Genomic DNA, 24499 nt, shown 5'->3' with positions numbered 1-24499 from the left:
ATTTCCGCGGTTTGGAGGCTCTGGCAGGGTTAGGGGCGGTGGGGCTCGGAAGATAGACCTCAGCTGCCTTCTGGAGCAGCTGGTCCGCTCTTGGCCCTGGAAGCAGAAGCTGAAATCGGGGTGATTCGCCCTCACTCTGGCAGCTGGAGGGAGCATCTAGGGAGCGCATCACTGAGCCTCCCCCGGCATGCCCTAGTGTATGGACTTTCTCACTGCTTCCTCTCCCTATCTATTCTCAGCACCCCCCCCCACCTGCCTCCTATCCCCTAGAGATCGAGTTCCCCTTTCTCTCTGTCATTTCGAGCCAGTTCTTTTCCCACTAGAAACTCCTTTTTCTTGAGTAACTTTCCAAAAGAGCGGTCGTTGTCCTGAAGTCCAACCTTGTGGAGGTGGATTTGGGAAGCCCTTTCTCAATGAAAGCTCCTGTTCTGCGCACTCTCTGGTCTCCAGGACATCACCTGGGCACTGAGACCCACAAGTTGGCACGCCAGTGCAACGGCAAAAGGAAAAGGGACTTCAGTCGCTTTGCTCTTTTCCAGTAAAATGCCTCAGAAACAAATCTGAATCTAGTTTTTGGTTATCTTTCAGGTGTGAAAAATATTTTCACAGAAGTATTCATCAGGCTGCCTGAGTTAGGGGAAAGAAAGCTTTTGACCGAGAATGTGGGCACAAAGCGAGAAGCTGCATGCAGTGGACACCACTGTGTACATCTGCTCAGGACTGGGAGGAGCACGACTGGAGTCTGAGGGGCTGGTGCTGACATCCAAAGTCCCCCATCCTGCCACGGGCACCCCTGATTTCTGCAGACTGGGAGCACTTTTCACCCAGACCTAGCTGCTCACCTTCTTGTGCGTTAAGAGCAAACTTTCTGATCTGGTGGTTGAGGCTCAGGGCACAGTGGTTTAATGGTAGGACAGAGCTGCGGATGAAGCAATTCTGGACGCTCAGAAACACCTTACCCTGCACCCCTAGGAGAAAGGGGGAACTGTTCCATTTGTCTGGGGGTCAGGAGGTGGGTTGGAGGGAAGGGGGAGGGAACGGATGGATGGAGCGCCAAGTGCCGCGCCAGGCTGCCTCTCTCTCCAGTTTGTCCCTCTCTACCTCGTCTTCTGCCATTTCCAGAGGCAGGAGAAAGGTGATCTCGGACTTGACCCCTAAATCACAGCTGCTGGTCGCTGCACCTCGCTCTGGGATGAGCACAGCCCCTTCCCCGAGCTCGGGCAGCTTAACCCTTTCATCCCCGCACGCTCAGGGGCCGGCGGCAGCGGCTCCTCTGACCTCGGCACTTCGAGCAGCCCGCCTCCTCGGCGCGGCACCTCGGATATCACGAGGAGCCCAGGAAAGGGCAAGACTGAGGGGCGCTGCGAGCCTGGGGCACGGGCCGGCCGGCCAGGAACGCTGCCAGGGAGCCCGAGAAAGAGCCGGAGTTAGCGGAACGAAGAGGGATGTTTGGATCATGTTAACTACCCAGACAGATGCACTTCGGCATGTCTGCATTTATGGAATCCATATGTTGTCGTGGCAAATGAAAGGACAGTAACACGTACATACAATAGCCTTAGAATAACAATACACATTCAAAAAGGGGCCGCACATTCTTCACCCTGCAACCCTTCTCTTAGATCTAGCTCTTGAGTTGTACGGAGAGGCGTCCTTTCAACCTTCTCTGCCTCTACACGGGGTTTTCTTTTTTCTTCCTCCTACCTTTTTTGTTTTTGCGTCCCCAATCCCCCAGCAGACGAGAACCCAGGGCCCAGCAGCTAGGCTCTTTGGAAGCGAGATCTCCTAAGATCTCCATCCCCTCCCTTCCCACTTAAGACTGGCCCATCGCATCTTTTAGCCCTTGGACCAAATAATAGCTGCTCACATTGCAACCCCAAATTCTAAAAATGGCAGGGGAGCAGAGTCTTACTCAAATTTGCCATCCACATCTTAATCATTAAACCACCGTTTCTATGTTATGGTTGCAAAAAAGTAGCTTCAAACAGATCTGGAAACAGAAACCCCCAGCCCGAGAGCACAGCTCTGTACAGCACCTGTATTTATGTACACCTTGTATATTTGTGTGCACATATATATATTCACACGCACACAGATGCAAAGACATCTAAAGTCATTCAAATGGATATTTATGTACCCATTCTGCATATATCTTTGTGTTTATATATACATCCATTCATTTGAGCGAAAGGCAGAGAAATATACACATCAATGCAATATTTAGCCTACATTCCACTTTCCCTCCTTACTGTAAATGTCTTAAAAACAGATTGGTCTAAAATGATCTGTCCTCTTGCCAGCTAAATGAAGGATTTAGATTCCAAATTTCTTAGTTCCTTTTTTCATTTTGTACATAAAATAATCCATATAGATACTGGATTATTGTCTAAGCAGTATTCAATCATACAAGCTTGGTACCTCTCCTCCTTATAACGAATTCACTCAGTAAAATTAGCATAAGTATTTACCAGATTAAGCTGACATTTTCCTATATTGCAACACGAAATACATTTATATCCAGAATTTCCCCCAAATAGCCTCTACCAGGGGAGAGACTGCCTTCCTTCATGCCATTTTATATAAGAAACAAGCTACAAGTTCGCTTCTAGTAGTATTTACATTTTTAAAAGAAAATAAATACATAGCATTTAAGTGAAATTTCAACATCTACAAGGAGAAATTGAATTCTGGTACATTTTTGAAAAATAAACCAACAGATTTGTGAAGATTCGTGAAGACAGAGAAATAGGAAGCACATATACTCCTGAGGGTCTGAACAATTTTCCTTACCTGATGTATAATGGAAAAATTCAGAATTTACCAGTCTTCCTTCAGTCAGCTACATTTTACACTGACCTGCACTTTGGACTGAAAGGGAAAAAAAAAAGATTAACTGTTGCCAATGAAAAATTTAAAATAATAATCAGAAACCGGACAAACTGAAGGTAAAAATATACAATGGCTACAATAAAGATAAATATTTATTTAATCAAAGTAGAAGTTGTGTTTGGACTGTAGGAATGTTTCATCCTTCCCTTAAAAAAAAATCAAGAAAGAAAAAAGCCCGAGTCTTTGCAGACTCCTGGAGAGCTCCCATTGTCCAGGGCTATCGAGAGCCCAGAATGGCATTAACCTCACAAAAGACACATTGTGCAGGGGACAAAAAAAAGCCCCTTCTTCTACAATAACTTTTAGCTTTTTTATTTTTAGAAAATGACAAAGGTTTTGCAAGCACTGACTGGTGAAACCTGTAGCAAGCTAGGCTGGACTAGGCTTTATTGATCTACTGTCCCGCATGGAAGGCAGCCAGGAAAAGTTTGAATGGCAATCCAGATTTGGCTCCTAGAGAGGAAACCCCTGATTTTTCTAAATGTATTTTTTTCTAAATAAAACAGCATTATTCCCAGAGTGAATTCAGAAGGATTAGATGAGGTAACCCTGCAAAATCCTAAACCGGTTTTCTCCTCCTAGTCTTGCCTAAGAAGCTGCATGCTTTTAAGAGCATTGGAAAATCTCTCAAGATGAAGAATTCCCTTCTAATCAAACAGATTTCCCGATTAATTCCCCAATTCCTTCAAAATAAATAATCCAGTGAGGCTGGGACAAAAAATTTTTTTCTCAGAAAGATAAGTTTTAGAGCGCGTTCTCTCTCTACCTGATGTTACAGGGTTCACTAATAATGCCTTCAAAAATATGAATATTGTTTTTACATTTGTTTGCAGATGACTTAAAGTGCAAATTGCATTTTACTTTATTCCAGGCATTGTAATTTCAATGGCACTAGTTCATATTTAGAACTAAAATAAATACATACTTGTCATTAAAAAAAATCTATTGCAGTAACAGTGATGCTAAGGCTACGATTTGAAGGGGGGAAGGAAAAAAGGAGAGAGAGAGAGAGAGAGAGATGGAGACTCTTGTTCTTCCTGTGTTTGTTTGCTTGCTTTTTGGAGGTACCGTTCACCCGCCTAAGTGATGGCTTTGATGTACTGGGAATCGGTACAGTAGCAGGGTCCCTAGTTGCTGTCTTTGATTCTAGGGATCTCCTTTGGGCTCTGGTGGGATGTACCGCTCCTAGTCTTTATCTGAAATCCATCCTCTCATTTCAAGCCCTTTGGCTTCGAGACTGCTCCAAACTCTTGGAGGTAGCTATAAGACTTTTTTTTTTTTTTTTTTTTTTTGGCATTAGGGAAGAGGTATGTAATCCCCGCCCCCCCTTCTACACTCTAGACATTTCCTCGCTATTTAAATATATTGGCTTTCTTTCTTATGAATTTAGTCTGAAATTATTTTTCACTGCCTTTATTACATCGCTGCTTTTGATGGCAAAATAGCTTCCTGTGTTTTGAAAACATCTGCTTTCCAGGTTTTACACGAGAAAATTGATTTTATTTTTCTTTGAAGTCCAGAAAGGTAGAAAGTTGGACTTGTTTTCAAGTGCAACTTTTCCTTTTCTTGTCTTTCTTTAAGTTACCCCCTTTCAGTTCTGATTCACTTCCCGCCTTTTATTTCTTCTAATCATCACCCCCTTCTTCCCCTCTCCTCCTAAAGAACTAGAGAAGATTGCGTCTTATTTCAGAAGTCAAAATTAACATATTATATCTTTTTTTTGTCTACTCTATGGTACGTGTTAAAGTTTTCTCCATATTTTCTCCATTTGTCCTCTGATTGGGGAGAGGCAGTTTTCCTCCTTTAAAAAAAAAAGTCCAATTTGCAATTTAAAGTGACCTCTATTCTAAGTCTCGGCTGCTTCTCTGCTCTTTCACTTAAATCTTAGCTTTAAGCTGTCCCACTCCATTATTCCCCCCCTCCAAACTCTCTCTTCTTTGAAGATGCTCTCTTTCTATTTAATTTAAACATTGCTGCCTTCGCCAAAAAAAAAAAAAAAAAAAAAAAAAAAAAAAAAAAAAAAAAGAAAGAAAGAAAAAGGAAAGAAAAAATAAAGAAAGAAGACAGGAAAAAAAAAGAAAGGAAACAAACAAAAAAAATCTTAGCCAGGTTCCTATTGTTGCTTCTCTGCATTTCACTTCTCGGTGTGTGTGTGTGTGTGTGTGTGTGTGCGCGCGCGCGCGCGCGCGTGTGTCGTGTGTGTGTGTGTGTGTGTGTGTGTGTATGTGTTTTTAATACATGCATAAACTTTTGGTGCCTCTCTCCCTCTTCCTGGGCTCTTCTCCCATCCTCTTTTCCTGCTCTCCTCGCCCTGCTCATCACTTTCCCCTGGTTTTTTTTTTCCCCCCTCCCTTCCTCCCCTCTGCCTCCCTCCACCTCCCCCTTTTCTTTTTTGCTGAATCTTATTGATCCAGAAGGTGGCTAATTAGCCCTTCCCGTCGTGCCTGGGTAATGAAGCACATGCGCACTGAATTAATCACAGCCATTTTTTGCAGGAAACTAATTAGCAGAATAAAGATCCAAAGACTTTTTTTTCTTTTCACTCATCAGCTCCCACTTCCAGCGCGTCCCCTCCGACCGCTGCAGCCGCCGCCGCCGCCGCCTCCTCCTCCTCCTCCTCCCGGCCGCAGCCGCCGCCGCCACCGCCTGCTTTGCATCCCAATTACAGCCTAGAGCCGCTGCCGCCGCCGCCGCCGCTTCTCCTCCGTGGCCCCTGCCCGCTCCGGGGGCTGTAAACTCCCCGCCAACCATGCTGCTCGGCGGCAGCGGCGGCGGCGGCTCCGGCTCCCCGGCTGCGGCCGCCTCCCGCCCCGGGCTCCGCCGAGCGCGCTCCAGCTCCGCCGCCGCCGCCGCCGCCGCCGCCAGCAGCGCGTCCTCCGCCGCCGCCGACCCCCGCCAGCCGCCGCTGCTGTCTTGATGGGCTCCGCGGCCCGAGCGCCTCTTTTCGGGATTAAAAGCGCCGCCAGCTCCCGCCGCCGCCGCCGCCGCCAGCAGCGCCGCTGCAGCCGCCGCCGCCGGAGAAGCAACCGCGTAAGTGGCAACTTTTCCCTCTTTTTTTTTTTTTTTTTTTTTCCCGCCGCCGCCGCCGCCGCCTGCTCCTCCTCCTCCTCCCGCCGCCACCGCCCGGACGCGGGGCTCCTCGGGGCGCCCGGGCTGCTTTGCATGGGGCTTGTCCTGCCCCCTCCCGGCTCCCGCGCCCGGCCGCCGCCGCCCGCGCTCCCCGCGCCCGCGCCCTGCTCGCTCGCTGCGTCCCGCTCGCCTTCCCCCTGCGCCAAACTTTCTCTTTCTCTTCTTCTTCCTCCTCCTCCCGCCGCCGCCGCCGCCGCCGCCGCCGCCGAGCCCGTGCCGCCCCCTCCTCCCTGGCCCCCGCGCCGCCGCCGCCGGCCGCCAGCGACCCTCGGGAGGGTGCAGGCGCCCGGGGCGAGGCCCGCGCGGCGAGTTTGGAGGCGCCGCCGGGCAGGGCCGGCCGGGGCGCGGGCCAAGGGCGGGAGGGCGGCCGGGGTCCGGGCGCCGAGACAAAGGCGGCGGCCGGCGAGGGGGGGTTCGCGGTGCCAAGCGCCCCCGCCGCCCCTGGCCCCCAACTTTGCCCCACCCTGGGAGGCGCCGGGGCCCCGGGCTGAGCCACCGCGCCGGGCGCGCACCCGGCCCGGAGCCGTCACCGCGGCCGCAGCGGCCGCCGTTGGCCGGCCTACCGGCCGGCCGGGTGCCGGGCGCCAGCCGCGCCAGGGCTCCACTTGCTGGGGACGCAACCGCCGGGCCGGAGCCCCGGGGTCCAAGAGCCGGCGAGGGGACGAGGCGGCTGCCCGACCCCTCTACCTGCGCGCTCCCCGCCCTGCCCTACCGGCAGCGCCGCTAGCGCCCAGAGGGGGCTCTGCCCTGGACACTAGGGGCTCCCTGGGGCTCGGGGCTGCGCCGCCGGGCAGGACTAGACCTAGCCTGGCCGGCCTCTCCTTGGCCAGCTGAGTTGAGAGACATAAGAGAATGTCTTGCCCCCACCTCCCTTCTTTTTTTCTTTTTTCTTTTTTCTTTTCTTTTCTTTTCTTTTCTTTTCTTTCTTTTTTTTTTTCGCTCACGCGAATCCGGGTTTGTTTACGTTGCGTTCCCCACTTTCGTCCCCTCGTCCGGTTCCACTCCTCTTTTCCATGTATTTTTCTCCATTAGTTGCAAAAACCACGCTTCTGAATTTTACATTATGCATTTTCATGTACATCTTTTTGCATATCGGAGAGTAGAGCTAAGTGTATTTTATGTCGGTTATTTAAATTGTGTATGGACTCAGCACTCCGTAGGCTTCGTGTGGAGCCATTACATTTAAAAAAATACATTTTACTTTGAAAATTAATCTGTTGCTCAGACTCTGACTTTTGCAAATTGTTGTGCAATTCCTTCGACTGTGGCAAATTCTTTGATTACAAGTGCTTGCAAAAATCACCCACTCTTAACTTTTCTCCCTTGTCGCTTTGAAGTACGGTAAATATGACAATTTTTATTGGACTCAATTATTGAAACTTGATCTTAGGACTATATGGAAGAAGGAGGCTGATTGCCTTTTTCTGGCCTCCAGTTCTAGTGACTTTTAAAAGAGGGTTTGTTAAGTACCTTTGAAGAATATGACATACGGTGATCGCTTGGCTGTATTGCAAATTACAGGACGTAAATTCACTTTGGAATTAAAAAAAAAGACGAGTCATTTCAGTGGGGACACTTGAGGATTTATTGTGTTTTTTTAAAAATTACTTTTTTCTCCCTACTTTGGGAGAATGACTAGTTCCGGATCAACTTGTTTGGAGGTCTTTGGAAAGAAGCTTGGGAAATGGGACAGGGGAGAAGATTGATCACAATCTGCATAATCGATAGGGCAGCGCGCTGCAATCTTGTACCTACATTTACTGTAAATTTGTACAATATCTGCAGCGTGGGTGCTCCAGTGCCTTGCTTGGCTTCTTAGAGTGGATTTAGAGGCAGTATAAGCAGAATTGACTGCCTAGTTCTCCGGAACAATACAGGGGAAGTCCACTCCGTAGTGGCTCATATTAAAACTCCTTCATTTTCTTGTACTTTTTTTTTTTTTGACGAATTTGTTTACGTGTGGGAGTTTCAGATACTGAACCCCTCAAGTGTAGGTATCCTATAGGTTGAAAGGAGTGGAAAGTACTGGAGGGGGGTTTAGGGGATAGGAATTCACTTACTGAATTAACATTTTGGGACCCCTCTGCTCATCTTATAATGTGAAATATATTTAACTAGTGCAAGTAATTTAGAGATAGGAATGCAAGAGAGAGTAATACACCAGAGGCTGAAACAGTGTCAAAAGTAAGGATTGCTGTGTGTGTGCATGAAAGAGAGAGAGAGATAATACAGACACTTATCTTATAGTCAGGCTTGAAAGCTTGGTGGTAGGTGAATCCATATTTGGAGATGATTTTGAAAGAGTCTAGCAAATGGTGCATGAACAGGATTTCGTAAAAAGTGTACACGGAGTCAGTTTTGAAAGGATTGTGGTTTGGGGAGATGAGGTGTGGGCAGGAAAACCCACTCTAGGCCAGCAGCCTTCCTCTGTCTGTCTCCTCCCTTCCCCCTCCCTGAGTTCTAGTTTTTAATTACTTAATGCTGAAACACACAGGCCTTATATAAATATTTGCAAATGCTCTTTCCTATTGATTTCTCTGAATAAACTGCACTGCTCAGGCCCAGAGAGGAGGCAATTCAGATCTGCGGACTTTTTAAACATACAGAGTCTTTGGAGGAGGGTCGGTCTGTGTGCACGTGTGTTCACGGGTAGAGTTGTAGACGTGAAGATTTTGGGGGGCTGCAAGGAGAGCTCAGGCTCCCTGGGCCAGAGCTGGCCCCATGGCCTGGTAGGTCTGACAGATGTGGGTGTGTGTGTACGTGCATGTGTGTGTGTATATGTGTGTACATGTTCGTGTACGTGCATACGTGTACAGACTGGGTGTCTACCCTGGGGGAATCTGAATGCATATGCACTTACACTCCCCCCTCACCCCCCATTAAATATGGAGCAGTTTTCCAGGGCACGGTGACTGCCTTCTCCTCAGGGTCACATTGAGTTCGAATCTGACCCAAGGTGCAGGAATCCTGCAATAGGGAAATAAAAGAATATACAGAATGGGGTCAGGTCAGCTACTCAGAGGCCAAAACCCCTACAGCTGCTTTGATTTTATTTTTTTGTGTATATTTTAGGCTCCTCCTGCCATGTTACAAATTGGGCCTCCCCCTCTCAGGTGTTTGCTCTGTAGCTTAAAGGCACCAGAGCCTTGCCTGCATAGATGTCTGCTCCCAGGAAGAACAGAAAACCCACAATACCAAATCCAAAACAAAACAAGGGAGGAGGGGGGGAAAAATCCCTATTGAGTTCAGGCAAATAAGGTTGGGTCTCCAGATCCGATTACAAAGCAGCTTTGAATATGCAAGACAGCACACAAGACCAGTTATTCCAGTTACAACAAACTATTAAAAAAGAGAGAGAGGGAAAAGAAAAGGCATGTTTAGGTCGTAATTTGTTAGTACAAGGAAAAGAATCCCACATAAAGCTGCCCCTTCCCTCCCTCCCTTTGCTGGTTTCACATAGAATTCACTCACCCTTTTCTGATTTGTCTACTGTATAGGTTCTTTTATTAAAATCTTTGGGTTTAGGAAGATCGCTGCAAGCAACACATTTTCTGTATTTTTTTTCCTTTATCTTAGAGGAGAGTTGGCAGGGGTTCTGTGGTTTGCAGTTACACAATATGTTATCATGTTTTTAATCACTAAATCATTGCAGTGGTTATAGATTTACAGTCCTGGGGTATTACAGAGAGGAGCAACGGCAGCTATATATATGCTTTAAAATTACACCAATGTAAACTGAGTACAGCAGCTGTGAATATAGTCGGCAGACTTCAGCCTCCCCTACCCCCAAGCATCTTAGTTCTTTTTCCCTCTGTGATTTTTTCCAAATTATTCAGCTTGCATAAAATAAGCTCTTCCCCCTCTCCTGTATTCCTTATCTCTTCACCATCCCCCCCCCCCAAATTTTATTTCATTTCGGACCTCTAACTGCAGATAAGGTAGAATTCAAACTCTTGAAATATGACTTGGGATCAGGCAGTATAATCATAATAATAATTTCAAAAGTGGATTTCCTAAGAAATCCTCTTGGTTTTCATACCGACCCCCTGTATTGGGATGGAGGGCGGATTGCAAATCAGGAGGTGGGGGTGGGCGGAGGGGAGGGAAGGCAGGCTGGTGGTGTTTGCCTGCCTGGAACCTCCAGTGTCCTGTCACCGCGAGCCCACTTTCAGCTTCTGTTTTTCATATTATTATGTAACAGAATCCTTGGCAGCATTAAAAATTCAGCATTACAAGCTGATTGTAATGCTGCCTCATTAGACAGCACTGTCTGGCCTTGTATTAAGTGAAACACAGAGCATGGCTTTTAGATTATAAACACCAATAAATATTAAGGATCAGCAGAGGGGGGAAAATAGTCAGCTGGGGTTTTGGCCCCTTCTGGTTTTATAGCCCCTCCCATCTTCTTCCCTTCATCCTCCTATTCCCCCAACCCCCAACGGTAACTGTCATCTGTTTTCTTGGGATGCTGATGTGTCGACCCTGGTGACATTTTAGGAGGGCTTTTTATAGAGTTATCTTGTGTTCACAAAAGGTTTGGAAGTTTGTTTTGTTTTGATCTGTAATAAACAGGCCCTTCACTTTGCTGATGTCATTTCCGTTCATATTTGAGTTGTTTATTGTGCTTCTTCGCAGGGCCCTGTCATCCCTACCCCCACCTCGCTTTTCAGCCAGAGCCTGTGGCTGCCTGGGGAAGTGGGGATGCGTTCCTAAGCTGCCAGGTCTGGGTTCAAAGGCTGAGGGTTGCGTGTCACTGCTTCGTCCTAGGGTTCGCCCACTGGGGAAGATGTTTCCAGCTTCAAATCTGGTTAAACACTCCGACATCCACTTGCCCTGGTATTTTCATGGCACGCAGTGATTCATCTCAGCTTCCTTTCTCTGAAGCATCCCCCTACACACACGCACATACACACCTTGTCTGTGTCTTTAGTACATCCTTATCATCCACGTCTCCATGCAGTGCCCCCCCCCCCAAACACCCAATCTCGTAATGATGTCTTTGATTCAGTCGCAAATCTGAAGCTGGCTTTAGGGACTTCGTGCTGTGAAAAAAAGAAAATGTTTCCAGGCGTTGCCCCACAGCCTCCCCTACCACCTTCTATCCCTATTCAGTTTTTTTATTTTTTTCTTCTTCTCCTTCTGTTTCTCTGCCCCTGTTTTTTCGTAGGCATAAAGGCCATCCTGGTGTTACTAAAAATGACCGTAATGTCTAGTGTTTCTAATTTCCATGTGATCTCGGATTGGAATCCTCCCTCCTCCAAAAAAAAAAAAAAAAGTAGGATGGGGAGAAGAAGGAGGAGAAAACTACGTGTGGGCCCCCAAGGCTTTCCTCTAATAGGATGACAGGCTTTAGGTTAAAAAAAATATTATTGTTGTGTTCTTTTAGGTTTAGAAATAATAGGGAGAGAGGGAAAAGCAGTCATTAGGAAGTTCACTGAGCTGCTTTCCAACTAAGACGGGTGAAAAATGAACCTGCATTGACACTTGGCTCCATGTGAAAGCCCCAGTAACCTCTCCCCCCTTCCGTGGCCCTGGCCTTTTGTTCCTGGAGAACGGAGCTAAGGTGCTTTTTCTCCCAGACCAAAGGCAGCAGGCAAGGAGTCCCCTTGTGAGCGCATCGCCTTTAGATGGCCTTCTCATGGTTATTGTCAATGCAGACTCCCCCAAACAATTGCTCCAGGGAGACACAAAAGCAAAAACATTTGTCCTATTTTTTTAACTTCTTTGTTTTAGGTTTTTTTTTTTCCCCATCCATTTTTGAAATTTCACAGTTTCTATTTGTCTGCAGAGAGACAAACGGAACAGCATGAAGCAAGCGCGTTTTACCGTAGGCCTCACTGGCGACTGGAACGGCCTCAATAGAAATCTAAATTCTCAAAACACTGGCTGACTTGGAGGAGATGTGAAATTTCACCTTGGGGCTCTTAAGTGAGATTAGCACAGATTTTGAACAAAAATGCACTAAAAGGGAAAGATAAGACAATGGGCGTCTGGAATCATTTAGGGGAAGTGTGAAAAGGGTCATCTTTTGTTTATCTCTTAGGAGCCTGCCCCAAGAAGTGGTCGGTTGGGAGGAGGAGAACTGCAAACACAAATGCAATTCTTCATTAAAAAACAAAAAATCTGATCCTGGTTATTGTGCTTCTGGTGTATCATTTAGGTGGTTGTTTTAATGCACATGTGGGGGAACTATTGGTGCATACTGTGGAATTGATGCTGCGTTGAGAATTTTTAAAAAACTACGATTTGTACAAAGAGGCCATATTCCCTCCCCCTTTTCTTCCCTCTCCTGCCTCCTTTTTCCTTTCTTCTCCCTCCAACCTGCCTCCCCTCCAAGAATTCAGTGGTTTGCATCAGGCTGAGTGGAGAGGGATGTGTCAGACCGTGGGGATGGCCCACGGACAGAACGGGAGACCACCTCTTTTTCCTGGCCCCAGACAAAGCACCTCTCTCCTGTGATGTGTGGGCCCTGATTGCGACGCTGTCCTTAAGCATCTACCTACCTTTTCATTATAGTTCTCAATTTCAAGGTTTAAAGACACAAATGTAAGAATCCCCCTGGGTATAAAAGTCTTGCATGGCAAATTCTCTTTGCCCTTTCAGAAATAATATTTTTGTTTAAAAAAAAGAAAGAGAGCAAGCTCTTGATCTAATGTTTGAAATCTATTTTAAGGCAAGTTCTTTATTTTAGCTTTCTGAAAACTTGGGTTCTATAACTTAAAATGTATTGAGGAAAGCTCTCCCCAATCACAATTGAAAAAAAAAAAACAGTTACTTATTTGTGTCTCTTAGGTGTGTCATTGACAGATTTAGGGTCTGAGCAGGGGAGGGTGGGTAGGTAAACTAGATGACGTTCCACCCACAATTTGGGGGTAAAATTTAATCTATGGAATTAGCATTGTCGCGAGAGATGGAGGCCTTGAGGTTTGTGACAGGGAAATGTGAATCAGAACATCTGTTAGGCCTTGGCACACCACCTCTGATGGTTATGAAGGTGAGTGTGGGCTGTTCTGAGGAAAACCCTACCTAGGAGGGCCTGGCCACCCAGCATGTACCAGGCCCCTAAATGTAACTGCCTGGAAAGAATGGGGTGAATTCAGGGCACGGAGTGCAATTCAGCTCCAAATGTTTCCTTGTTTATTTCAGGGGCTTCTGTTTTGTGCCCTCTTCTGGCTTTTTCTTTGTTAAAGCCTCAAGGTTATTTAAGCACTAGTTTTAAAATCAATGTTTATGCATAATTTAATAAAAATGGAAGGGTCTGGAAGAGTACACAAATCCACCTAAACCCAGTTGTGCTGTGAAGACAGAGCCCAGGTTTAGCTAGAAGTCAGGATGCTGATATTTGCTGTATCCTCGTTCAGAGATCATATTTACCTCTGCTGAAGTGAAAGGAGCGGCACTGGAGAGTGAGTGTGTATGCTGGGGAAGAGACAAGGCAGTTTGGCTCGGAAGGGATCTTTGTAATTTACCAGCCAGCTAAGTAAGCGTTAGGGGGCTGGCCTCTGGCTTGGAGAGTGGCTAAGGGGAGGAGAAGGGAAGGGGTTAGCATTCCCTGATTTATTTTTAAATATTTATCCTTTTGGCTGTTGCCAGTTACGCTTTCCAGATGAGATGAGACAAGTTATGGAGAACTGGAAGGGAAGAACTGCCTTTTCTGAGAGTGGGTTTATTTGTCAACAGCGTTCAGGACGGAGCGAGCAGTGTGCCGGTCTATCAGTGGGTAGGGGCCGTGGGGGCCACGTCAGGCAGCTGCTTTGGGAAGAGCCAGGGCCTTTCAGAGGCAGAGGACAGAATTTGCAACATGTATGTCAGAGAAACTGTTGATTCCATATGAAAGTGCAGAAGTTGCAAAATCACTCTGAAGAGATACTGTTTTGGTTAGTGATGAAAACAAGTCTTGGTAGAAGTAACACCCTAGCTTTTTTGTGATCCTTTATATTCCCAGTGGTACAGAGGCCATAGCCAACCTGCCTGTGCAGTACCTGTTAAATTTGTGCCTGTAACAAAGGCAGACTTGACCAGGCCTCCCCGAGTGTGGAGCTGGTGCCGGATTAAGATAAGGGAGGGGTCTCAGGGTCACTCCTATTCCTACTCGGCAGGCCTCTAGGTGCAGGGGGCAGATGGCAGTGTCTGCAGTTTCAGGACAGTTTCAGGAAAGATCCCCTCAGGGCCTTCTGTCCAGCGCCTCCACATCCTTCCGGGGCGCTTTATAGCTGATTCTTGGGGCTTTCTAGCTTCTATTTTATTGGAGATATTTATCCATTGGCCCACTAGTCTCATGATGTCACTGGATGAGGAGGGTTTCTCCTGTTAATAAAAGTTAAGACACAGCAGCAAAATTAGATTTTCTGGGAGTATAAACATTTTTGTATTGTGTTTCATTTGTTTGATGGGCCGTGGGTTGCTTCCAGGTAAGATGTGGGGGTCTGGAGTCTTCATTCTCCTGAAGACGTTTCCAGAGACATCTCTGAGTCGTGTGTGCCACGTTACTTGAGTTATTGCGAGCATCATCATCTTCATGTATTATTCATAGTCACTTTTTCAATTAAATTATTAATTGGTTTTCTTTAAGGTGTTCTTGACTCATGTGGCTAATATAAATACTGGTGTGTTTTGAAAACACCACCTGTTCTTGTGCCTGAAGTCAGGCAGTCTGCAGCCGGCTCTGCAGTGGCCACACTCTGGTTTACAGAATCATCCTCCACTTTCCTTTTTCGATCTCCAGTGTCCCCCCCCCCCACCCCCTCACTCTCTCATGTGTGACAGAATTTGGCTTGTGCTCTCCTTTGTCCCTAATCGGACATGATTTCCTAGAGGCAGTCTTTTCTCCCTGGGCCCTAGATGGAGGGAAAAAAAAAACTTTTTTTTTTTTTGGAGTCTCTCTTTTGGACTAAAACATAGACAGGCGTTGTCTGTCCCCAACACGTAAGATAGTTACGTTAATTTGAATGGGAATTACATTGTGCAAAACACCTTCTAGTTTTCATCACCCTTTTCCGCCCGCATCAGTGTGTGCTTAAAACTAATACAATTCCATACATACAGCTCTTCGCCTCGTGAGCTTATTATATTTCTAACGCTTGCATGGTTCATTATTGTGCAGTCAGAAAGGACTCTCAAGGCTGTGGGGCCAGCCTGGGTGGGTGGCTGGCTTTCAGAAAGGGTAAAAGCAGGTGCCTCTCTCTGCTAATAGAATGGGGAGTAAATTCAGACTGAGCATGGGATTCTGGCAGGGAGGACAGGGCACTTCCGGTGAGATTTCTCTGGTGCTGCCTTTGCCTGTCAGAATGGAGGTGAACCTGGGGAGATATAAAAGTGTCCAGCAATTGCTTTGACCAACTCTGGTGGCCACATTAAATTTGACCCGGGTGGTAGACCCTCCCTACAAAGGGCACGATCTGTGTCTTGTCTTTGGTGAGTCTTGTTAAAGAGACTGTAAGTTTAATTGCCAACTGCGACTTTTCTTCCTCTCTCTTATTTCTTTCTTTCTCTCCCATGAAAAATTCTGTCCTTAAACTCTCAGTGGAGAGCAAGGGATGTTTTTATAAGTTTCTGCAGCTGAAAAACAGAAGTGCTCTGTAAAGCAGTTAATAGGATGGGTGTGTGTTTCACATAAATTCCTGTCCACGTTGGCTAATGTCCCCATGCTAGAGTGGCCTGGCTGTGACGTGGATGGGGCCCAGACAACGATGGCTCCGGGTCGGAGGCCCCAGGCTCCTTGTTGTGGCTGAGGGCGCGTCCCTTTCTTCTTGCCCGATTTTAGGCCGGGCCCTGACTTTTGATGAGTGAGGGGTCAGCGCCTGGGGAGGACCGGGCTTTGTTGCCGCCGGGCCGGTTCTCCGCGCGGCGCAGGCCCGGACGCCCGGGGCTCCCGTCCCTGGGCGCGCGACCGGGCCTGCCTGGAGGCCCGTGCCCAGAGCGCGGCGGAGCGCTCGGGCCTCGCGCGCCCGTGTGTGTCCCCGTGTCCCCGCGGGCGCGGCTGCCGCCGAGCGCCCGGCCTGCGCCCGGCACGACTGTAGATGTCAGGCTTTGCCCGGGGAGCCGAGCGGCGGCGGGGCTGTGAGTTTCAAATTAACCTTCCGCTTTGTTGCTGTGTAATGTGGATCCCCGAAGGCCCCCCGCCCCGCCCGCCCCCCTTCCCCGGGCGGTGCGCGTTGCAAACTGCGAGTTGAGCTTCATTTACATAAAGCGATTCCGGGCGGGCGGGCGGCCGAGCCGGCAGCGGGCAGGCCGGGGACGGGGACGCGAGCGCCGCGCCCCGTGGGTGAAGCCCCGCCGCGCGCCCGGGGACCCTCCCTCCCGGGGAGGGGCGCCCGCCAGCCCCGGCCGCCACCATGAGCCTCCCTCCCCTGCCCCGGGCCCCCCCGCACCCAGCCAGAGCCACCTCGGAGCCCCGGGGGCAGCGGGAGGTGGGGAGAATGCCGCCTGGGGTAGGTAAGTTCGGGGCTCGGGTGCCGCTGGAATTTCCCATTGTCGCGCGCGCCGCGGCCCCCGGACCTGCGAGTGCCTCCTCCCTCCGGAGGTGTGCGGAGCCTTTGTGTGCCAGGTGAGTGCAGCCTCCCTCCCCCGCCGGCCGGCTTGCCCGCGCGCCGGGTTCGCGCAGCCGGCCTGGAGCTGCAGGCAGGTGCTGCGAGTCTTGGCTGAACTTCCTATTCTCTTGGGGCATGTGGGGGAAGGGTAGGCTGGATGCACCTGAACTACTAGACTCCAGTTGGAACCTACCTGGGGTGAGAGCCTTTAAATTCTTCTGGGCCCCGAGGAAAGCCCTTCCTCCTTTCCTCCCTTCCATCTTTTCTCCCCTCCCTCCTTCTTCCTGATTTTGCTTTTGGATTAGTTCCTGCCTTCTAAATATTTGCGGTGCTGGTGTCATTTAGAAGTTTGAGTTCCTCCACCTAAAAATGCACCCTTTTCAGCACAAGAGAAGTTACTGGCCAGTTGGAAACAATGTGAAGAATGCGCTTGTTAATTAAAGGGAAGATCAGAGTTTTGGAGCTGGAAGGCACCTTGTGAGATCGACTTGTCTACCCTCTCATTTGAGTTTTTTGGCACTCTGGAAAAACCAGCGCAGCATTCATTTCCGTGGGGAAGGGGGTGATGGAGAGGGAGAGCTAAGATATTTGTCCTGTTAAAAGAAGAAGAGGAAGGGCCGAGTTAGGTCAGAAGCAGAAAATAACAAAAGTAATCATGGTAGGTTAGAGGAAAAAGAACTTTCTGGAAGATGATCCTTTCTGCTTTGGACATACCTGTGTTATAATGATGGGAAAACGCCTGGAGGGCAAAGATCCCAGCTCATGCCTGGTGTAGCAAAGAGTACCTTGCTGGCAGGGTGGTGCAGGGTATATAAACTGGTTTAAATGCTACCTGAGAGCTGGTGAATCCAGAAGGGTCATCCCTTTCCCCACCCTCTGTTTGTGTCATCTCACTGGCCTTGAAGACTCTAAAAGTCACTGACAGATAACCTCAGAGAGGATAGATGGCCCCACTTGGGCACAGAGAGAAGGCCTCTCCCTCAGGCTGGGGCCTGCGTGGCGGAATGCATCAAGGCAGAGCAAGGAAAACAATCTTAAGCCTTGAAGGTAGATAGTGAGAAAGTTACATGTCATCTTATTTCATCCCATGCTTTGAGATCCGTGGATAAAGGTCACTAAACAAATAGAGTATAATTTAAAGTTCACGCTAGCTGGGGAACTTCGTTTCTTTGCCATCAAACAGCAGGTGTGAGTTTGTAGAGTTGGCCCCTGGGGTCCCCTCATTCCTAAATTCAGGAGGTGTCAAACCTTCATGTTCTTTTAATGGCTGTGGTTTCTGGATAGTTTTCAAAGGGAAACCCTAAAAATCTCGTGCTCCAGTAGGCTGGGCTAGAGGGGAGGCCTGAATGCTGGGGCAGAGACTGCCTCTGAGCTGAAAACATGCACCTTCCAAGGTAACCTGATCAAGAAAGGCCGAGGCCAGGAACACCGGCCTGCTCCTTGTTGTCAGAACAGCCACTGGCGGCCTGAGATTCTGAATCCTTGTTACTCGACCCAATTAGGGAATGGAGGTAGGTGGTGGAATGTGAGGGAAATCAGGAGACCCAGGTTCTACATAATTTAAGGGTTTCAAGAATGGGGTCATTGGAGAGAGGTACATACCTGGATGTTTGCACACCTGTGTTTGTGTTCACTCTATTTTGCAGAGACCCCGAAGGCCCCCTTTCAGAGGGCACGTGGCCATGAAGGCCAAGAGAAACTTTGCCTCTCTCCCTTCCTTAAATTACAGGACTAAGGAGATTGTCTGCATTTAGTTTCCAGCATGTTTTCAGAGAGCGTGTAAGTGCCTCTCAGAATGGGCTAGGGTCACACTTTGCTCTTTTATTTAATTACACAAGTGTTATTTAACAACATGGGGCAGATGCAGAAGCAAGCACTTCTGCACTTTAAAAACAGGCCTTTTGGAATCACAAGGAATTAAGTGACTTGGAGACCTTCTGTCTTTATGACAGGGGTCACCTCCCTTTCCCAACTCTTTTTGGAAATGGCTGCATTTTCTATGGGATAAAGCTGCTATTTTCCAGTTCTGAAAACAGTTTTGATTGACAGGGAACTATTGAGAAACACTTGGTAACTCTTCCAGAATTAAAAAAAAAAAAAATCTGAGCTGCTTCTCCAGCCACCTGAAACTTTAATTTTGGTTTCTTTCCTTCCGTCTTTTATTTGCACAAATGAATACTCAGGGAGGGTGGAGAGGACCCAAATAAAACACGCGCTCAGCTCAGCAGGCCCCTGTTCGGCTCATCCCAACAGGATGGTGCAGTGTCGGCCTTATTGCTGCCTTGAGGTTGGGTTTAACTGCTGTATAAACTCGGTGCCAATTGACCTGCCCAGTGGCAAGGAGCTAAACTAAGCGAGATTTCAGTTTTCATCATTGTGACTTTAAATGATGATTACGAGATACTCCCAGGACAGGCCTGGCTCACCTTGGGTGACCCAAAGGTTGTTAGTTCATTAGAATAAGTCTGTGATTGCAGACTCCTAGTAAAGTATTATCTGGGGCTGGTGATGACTTAGCGTGGCTCCTTAAGTTCTGGTCACAAGTGGTGTCCAGGGAGCGTGTCCTTACTGTTGTCACTGTGTGCTATTGTTCCTTTTGGACATTGGGGCTTTTTTTTTTTTTGTGCTTCTGAAGTGTTAGTGTGAGAGCCTAGAAATACTCTGGGTCCCAAAGTAGACCTTTTACCTAAGAAATTATTTTTATTGCAGGGTTGCAACAGTCTCACATTAAAAAGTAAATATTTAAGTGACTAAGCAACATTTTATAAAAGGGTAGGGAATTGCTCAAGGGAAAGAAAGTAAGATGTCTTTACATGGACTTCTTAGAGTAGCTAGCTTGCTTCTTAACCGGAAAGGTTTGCCTTGTCCTTTAGGGGAGGCATTGGTGATTCTGGCCTGAAGAAACGTGCAAGCTCTGTCTCACACTTGCCCGGATTACTGGGATAATGCACCTGACACTAAACATTAGTAACCTCAAGAAGTCCAGTATGTGCTGTGGTTTATACTTGCATTTGTTATTGAAATGGTTGCTTGCTCTAAGCCTGGCCTATTTCTGTAGTGCTGGGGCACGTGGCCTTCTCTGGTTCCCAAGGCTGGTATAACTAACCAGGATGGGGGCGTTACTGTAAAAACACGACGGGAAGGCAGATTCCATTACAGTGAACCTCATTGGGGTATTCACATGTTCTGGTATGAGAATTTGGTTGTAATGGTGATTGTTAGAAATCACAGCACAGCTCAGAACCACCATCCTCTGCCTGTGTTAGAAACTGTGGTCAGGGAAATGAGGGCCTCGTTTTAATAGAATCCAGGTAAAGAAATTCCTTTGCAGGAGCTAATCTTAATCAAATATTAAAAGGTGCCTGTTCTGACCAAAGCAGTGTCTGAGTCCTTAGGCTGCTCAAATTGAGAAACACACGTAGAAGCTAAGATTGAATCAAACTGCCCCAAGAGAGAGACCCAGGCAAAAATCTTGGCTCATTGGCAAGGCACTCTCAAAATCCAGATTAAGGAGGAAAACTACAAAATCAACAACTGTCAGATTTCTTTTCTTTATGACTTAAAGTTGGCTGCCAGATTGTTCTCTTTGAACATGTGTGAAGTGACAATCAGATGTTAGAGGGCTTTTTTTTCCCTGCTAATACAGTAAATGACTCTTATATGGACAGGAACTGGGGAACTGACAGCAGTATTGTGCTAAAGCCTCAGAAGCAGTGAGACAACTTGAATGCTTTTTTCTGGTTTTCATTCTTTGGGACAAGGGAACAAGATGGTGAGGACAAGGCAGTGAGTGGTCTAGCAGTAATGGGTGTGTTTCTAGGGGGTTCTTTGCCCAAGGAAGGTGGCTTGGCTTATTTGTCACTTTTAAAAGTGATTTTTTTCCTTGGATGTCTCCACCCTTCTTTCATCCTTATTTCCTGGAGTTTCTTACTTTTGCTAGGATAAGGGTGTGAGTAAAAATTGGGAAAGAGACATAGAAAGTTTGCTGGGTGGCAAATTTGTCTTCCTTTCAGAATAAGACTTCTGTTTTGTTGATTTTGACCCCAGACAGGGCCTCTTAGCAAAATGCCTGGGCTTAATCTGCCTTTTGGGTGAGCCCTCTCCCTTCCCACAGGAGGGTCCCCATGCAGTCTTGTCTCAACACGAGGATTAACGCACCAGGGCTTCAGTGTGCACCCCTCCAGAGAGGCCTCAGCTGGCCTCTTGTGTCCTGGGGGTGGCGGTGGAGGTCTTAGGTGGTTCAACTGCTTATTCTTTGAATTTTGGTGTTAACACGTGTGCAGCCTCTAAGTATTTTCCGTCCTCTTCCCTCCCTGAAGTTGGTCTAAGGCTTCCAAGGAAGTGGGGGAGTGGGGTGGGCCAGACGTGTGCTGCTCGCCCACCCGCCCGCTGCCCCTTCTGGCTGCGGCCGGGTTGGGACTGAAGCCATCGAACCCCCTTGCAGGCAGCTCTGTACAGAGATGGGGGCGCCCCGGGCTCCCTCTCTCCTTCTCTTCTGCTAATCACATAATGGCCTTAAAGGCTTTCTGAAATGATTATCTTGTCTTTAATTTTAAGTGGGTCTTTTGGGGCAACAGTTGGGAGTTTACGGAGTATCTCCAGTCATCTGTAGGCAGGCTCTGAACTGGGAAAACTGGCTCCATTGGACGCTGTGAAAAGACAGTGGAATTTTCATCTGCTGCCGATTTCACGCACTGTCCTGAAAGTGATTTCGGCCACAAACCTTTGATCTGAGAGTGAAACCCCCCTCCCTTGTGCGCTTCTGGAGGCAGGGGTTGGTGACTGCTCAAACCGCCTACTCTGTGTGTGTGAGTGTGTGTGTATGTGTGTAGCTGAAGAGAGGGGCTGAACTACTTGGGGGTCTTTGGGGGTGCACGAAAAAGCAGTTTTGCTGGGTTTTTGGTTTTGCCCGACTTTATGCAACAACGTGACTGGAGAAAAATTCTTGTGAGTCTCTTGGTTGAGCTGGGCTTGGATGAGAACTGTGCTGTGCACACGTCTGCTGTAGGCTCTGTCTCCATGTTGAAGTTCCAGCTCCCAGGCTGTTTTCTGTCTCCCCCTTTGAGTCTCCTAAGTGGAGGGGCCCAAGTCAGATGAGTCGAGTAAAGAAAAGACTGAGGGGCTTAATTTAATATTTGATTTCAGGCTTCAGGCCCCCACCCCTTGCCCCTAGTCATATATGTGCCTTTTCAGATATGGAAGTCTTGATTCAGTATATGAAAGCTCTTTCAAAAGAATTCAAACTCCTGGAAGTCTGTAGGAAGTCCGTATGTGTAGCCATGAACTTACTTGCTTTTCACATTAGGGTTTCTGAGCAGCCTATTTTGAACAACTTTTCTCTTCCTGATATCTTTGTCCAGTGAAAATATGCTAAGAACACGTGTGTGCCTTTTTCCTTCCTCTCCGCAAGTTTCATGTCTTCTGAGTTTTTTTTTTTATAAACAGTTTTTCTTAACTACTCAAGAAACAATGTACGCCTCTTCCACCATTTCAGGCCCTCTTCTTAAAATGCTCTTTGGCCCAGGGCCTTGGTTCTTAATGTGCATTTAGCTGGTAGGGGAGTGGTTTTTGCTTTCCTTGTAACATCGCCGGGTTTCTCCGTGGAACATCTGCATCGTTGCTAAAGCATCAGGTCAACTCTTGGACACATAAAGAAGAGACCAGTGGATTCAGTGTGTGTTTGAAGGTGGATGTCACTGCAAAAGCCACTGCTGTCAAATGTCACCTCTGCTCTGCCGGGTTCTCGAATGGTGTCCGTTTTATATCTGATACGTAGTGATTGCACAGGGGATACTGTCACCTGTGTACCTGACTCTATGAGTATGTGTTACCTGGGCCCACCTAGCTTTTTAAAAATGTAGTTGCAGGTACAGAATGGCAGAAGTGAGAACAAGGGTTCCCCCTCCCTCCACTTTCCTAAAGAGGAGGTTGAAGCTGGTTTTTCCTGCAACAGATGTGAAACCAGAGGTAGAGTTCTCTTTGGGGAAAGTAGAGAACTTTTACACCTTTTGGGAAAGGACCGTCCGTTAATTTTTTGCTTGCCAGGGAGGCACCTCTCAGGTGTCTGATTGGAGGGAGTGCGGTCTTGCTCGTTGGTGGAGGGAATGAGGTAATTACAGAATAAAGCAGAGTAGGATCCAGGTCGGGACCAGAGGGCTGCTGGTGAGTCAGCCCTTGAAGCGAGGGTGCTGCTGTCAACACTCAGTTTCCCAGGGGAAGCAGAGAGGACTCAAACCCCCTTGCCCTGGGGGAAGCCGGCCTGTGTCCTCCAATCTGCGCTCCCCCAGGCCCCTTGGCTGGGGTCATAGGCCTGAGGCCTGGCTCTGTTCCAGCCTAGCGGTGTGACTGTGGACCCACTGCACCACCTCTCTAAGCCTGATGGCTTCCTTCCTGTGAAATGGGCATATTACGTACCTCTCACTTACAGTGGGGACTAAACGAAATAGAAAAACAGGTCTTCCCAGTGCGTAATCCGAAGCCTGTCCATAAATGTGAGTCCAGTGCGCGTGTCCTTTCCTTTGTGTTTCTTTTGTTCTCGAGGATGGCCCCTGCTCCCCTTGTCTCCCTGGAAGAAAGAAACTAAAAGGTCCAGCGTTTCTTCTGCTCTTCCCTTAGGGGCTGGGAATGGAGCCAACTCTTTTTCGATATTCTGCAACTGCCTTCAGGAGTGATGGGGTCTGAAATAGGTGCGGTGTCCCCATCCTCCCCAGCCCTCCCCTCACATGTCCCCCATCCTGACCCCCCAGGCCGCCAGGCGGCCTTCTAAGTGAGCAGCCCACTCAATGACCCACCTAGAGAGGCCTTCCCGGGCCAGCTTGTATATGCTAATAGGCCTAACTTGTCCTGACTTGTTTGTAGTGATTTGTGGAGGCATTTATATGCAAATACTATCAACTTGCTGAGTTAATTATCATGTGCCCTCCCCTCCAACCACCCCTTCCTGCAAAGCCTCCCAGCCTGGCTCTGCGAAAGGGGCTGTTCACATTCATCCCTGAGCTCTTCCTGTCTTGGCCTCCTCCGTCCATTGCCCTGTCCCCTTCCTGTCCCTGCAGGCCTGATCACAGCTCGTCTGCTGTTGTGTCGCCGGGCACAGGAACCTGTGTGGTCAGGGTGGGGAACCGGGCACGCCAGTGGCTCACCTGGTTCGAAGCCTCTGTGCAGGAAGGGGGCGGGGGTCTGGCTCAGGTTGCACTGAGCTTTTAAATCCTATTTTCTACTGACTAGCCTGAAAAACAGCTGCCCAGACCTATCAGCCCTTGAAACTCAGTCCTCAGTCTCGTGAGAAAGTGAATATAGTTTTAACATCATTATTATTACTTTCATTTTCCCACATTGTGACCACTTCTAAAACCTGTTTCCAATTCTGAGCCCTGCAGAGAAGCCATTTTGCAAAACGAAGTTCCCTCCAGCCCCCTGCCCCTGGAAATCTGAGTATTAAAAGTGTGATTTCGTGGACCTCAGATCTAGTTGGTTGACATCTGGGGTTGGATAATTTTTTGTTGAGGGAGGAGGTGTCCCTGACTTCTCCAGGGCAGATGCCAGTAGTGCCCCACCCCCTCCCTGCACTCCCAATCAAAAATGTCTCCAGAAATTGCCACTGTCTCCTCGGGAGGCAGAATTGCCCCCGGTTGAGAACCACTGGACTAGAAGACATGCCATTTGTTTCTCTTGGATGAAAAGTGGCTGAGTCCTGCAGCCTCCAAGTTAGACACACTTGTTGAGCATCCCCTGAGTTTGGGATTGGACCTAGCTGATAGCAGATGTCGCTATTTGCTTAATTTTATGGTCTTTTTAGCATTTAATAATTAAGACCCTTTCCTTTTAGGGGATGGTAGTGGGCTGGTGTTTGAGGTTATAACATTTTTGTCCTCTGGAGTGCCATCCCATAGAAATAAAACTCAAACCTCACACGTAATTGTACATTTTCTAGGAGTCACATTAACAAAAAGTAA

General features: G+C 48.0%; 1 protein-coding gene across 8 annotated transcripts in view; it reads left to right on the top strand.

Annotated features, from left to right (window-relative positions):
• Positions 1–5779: 5779 nt before the first annotated feature.
• Positions 5780–24499, top strand: part of ZFHX3 (zinc finger homeobox 3) — a 237038-nt gene continuing 218318 nt past the window's right edge. For 2 of the 8 annotated variants that reach the window (XM_074370501.1, XM_074370498.1), the window contains exon 1: positions 5780–5919. The gene's annotated coding sequence lies outside the window, so the exon portion shown is untranslated. Of the gene's footprint in view, positions 5920–16093; positions 16565–24499 lie in introns of those variants that run through there. The other 6 variants (XM_074370496.1, XM_074370503.1, XM_074370500.1 and 3 more) reach the window with 6 other exon arrangements.

The sequence above is a fragment of the Camelus bactrianus genome, chromosome 9, assembly GCF_048773025.1.
Source record: "Camelus bactrianus isolate YW-2024 breed Bactrian camel chromosome 9, ASM4877302v1, whole genome shotgun sequence".
Classification (NCBI taxonomy): domain Eukaryota; kingdom Metazoa; phylum Chordata; class Mammalia; order Artiodactyla; family Camelidae; genus Camelus; species Camelus bactrianus.
The sequence above is the reverse complement of the archived record's forward strand: the minus strand, read 5'-3'. Positions and strand labels throughout refer to the sequence as shown.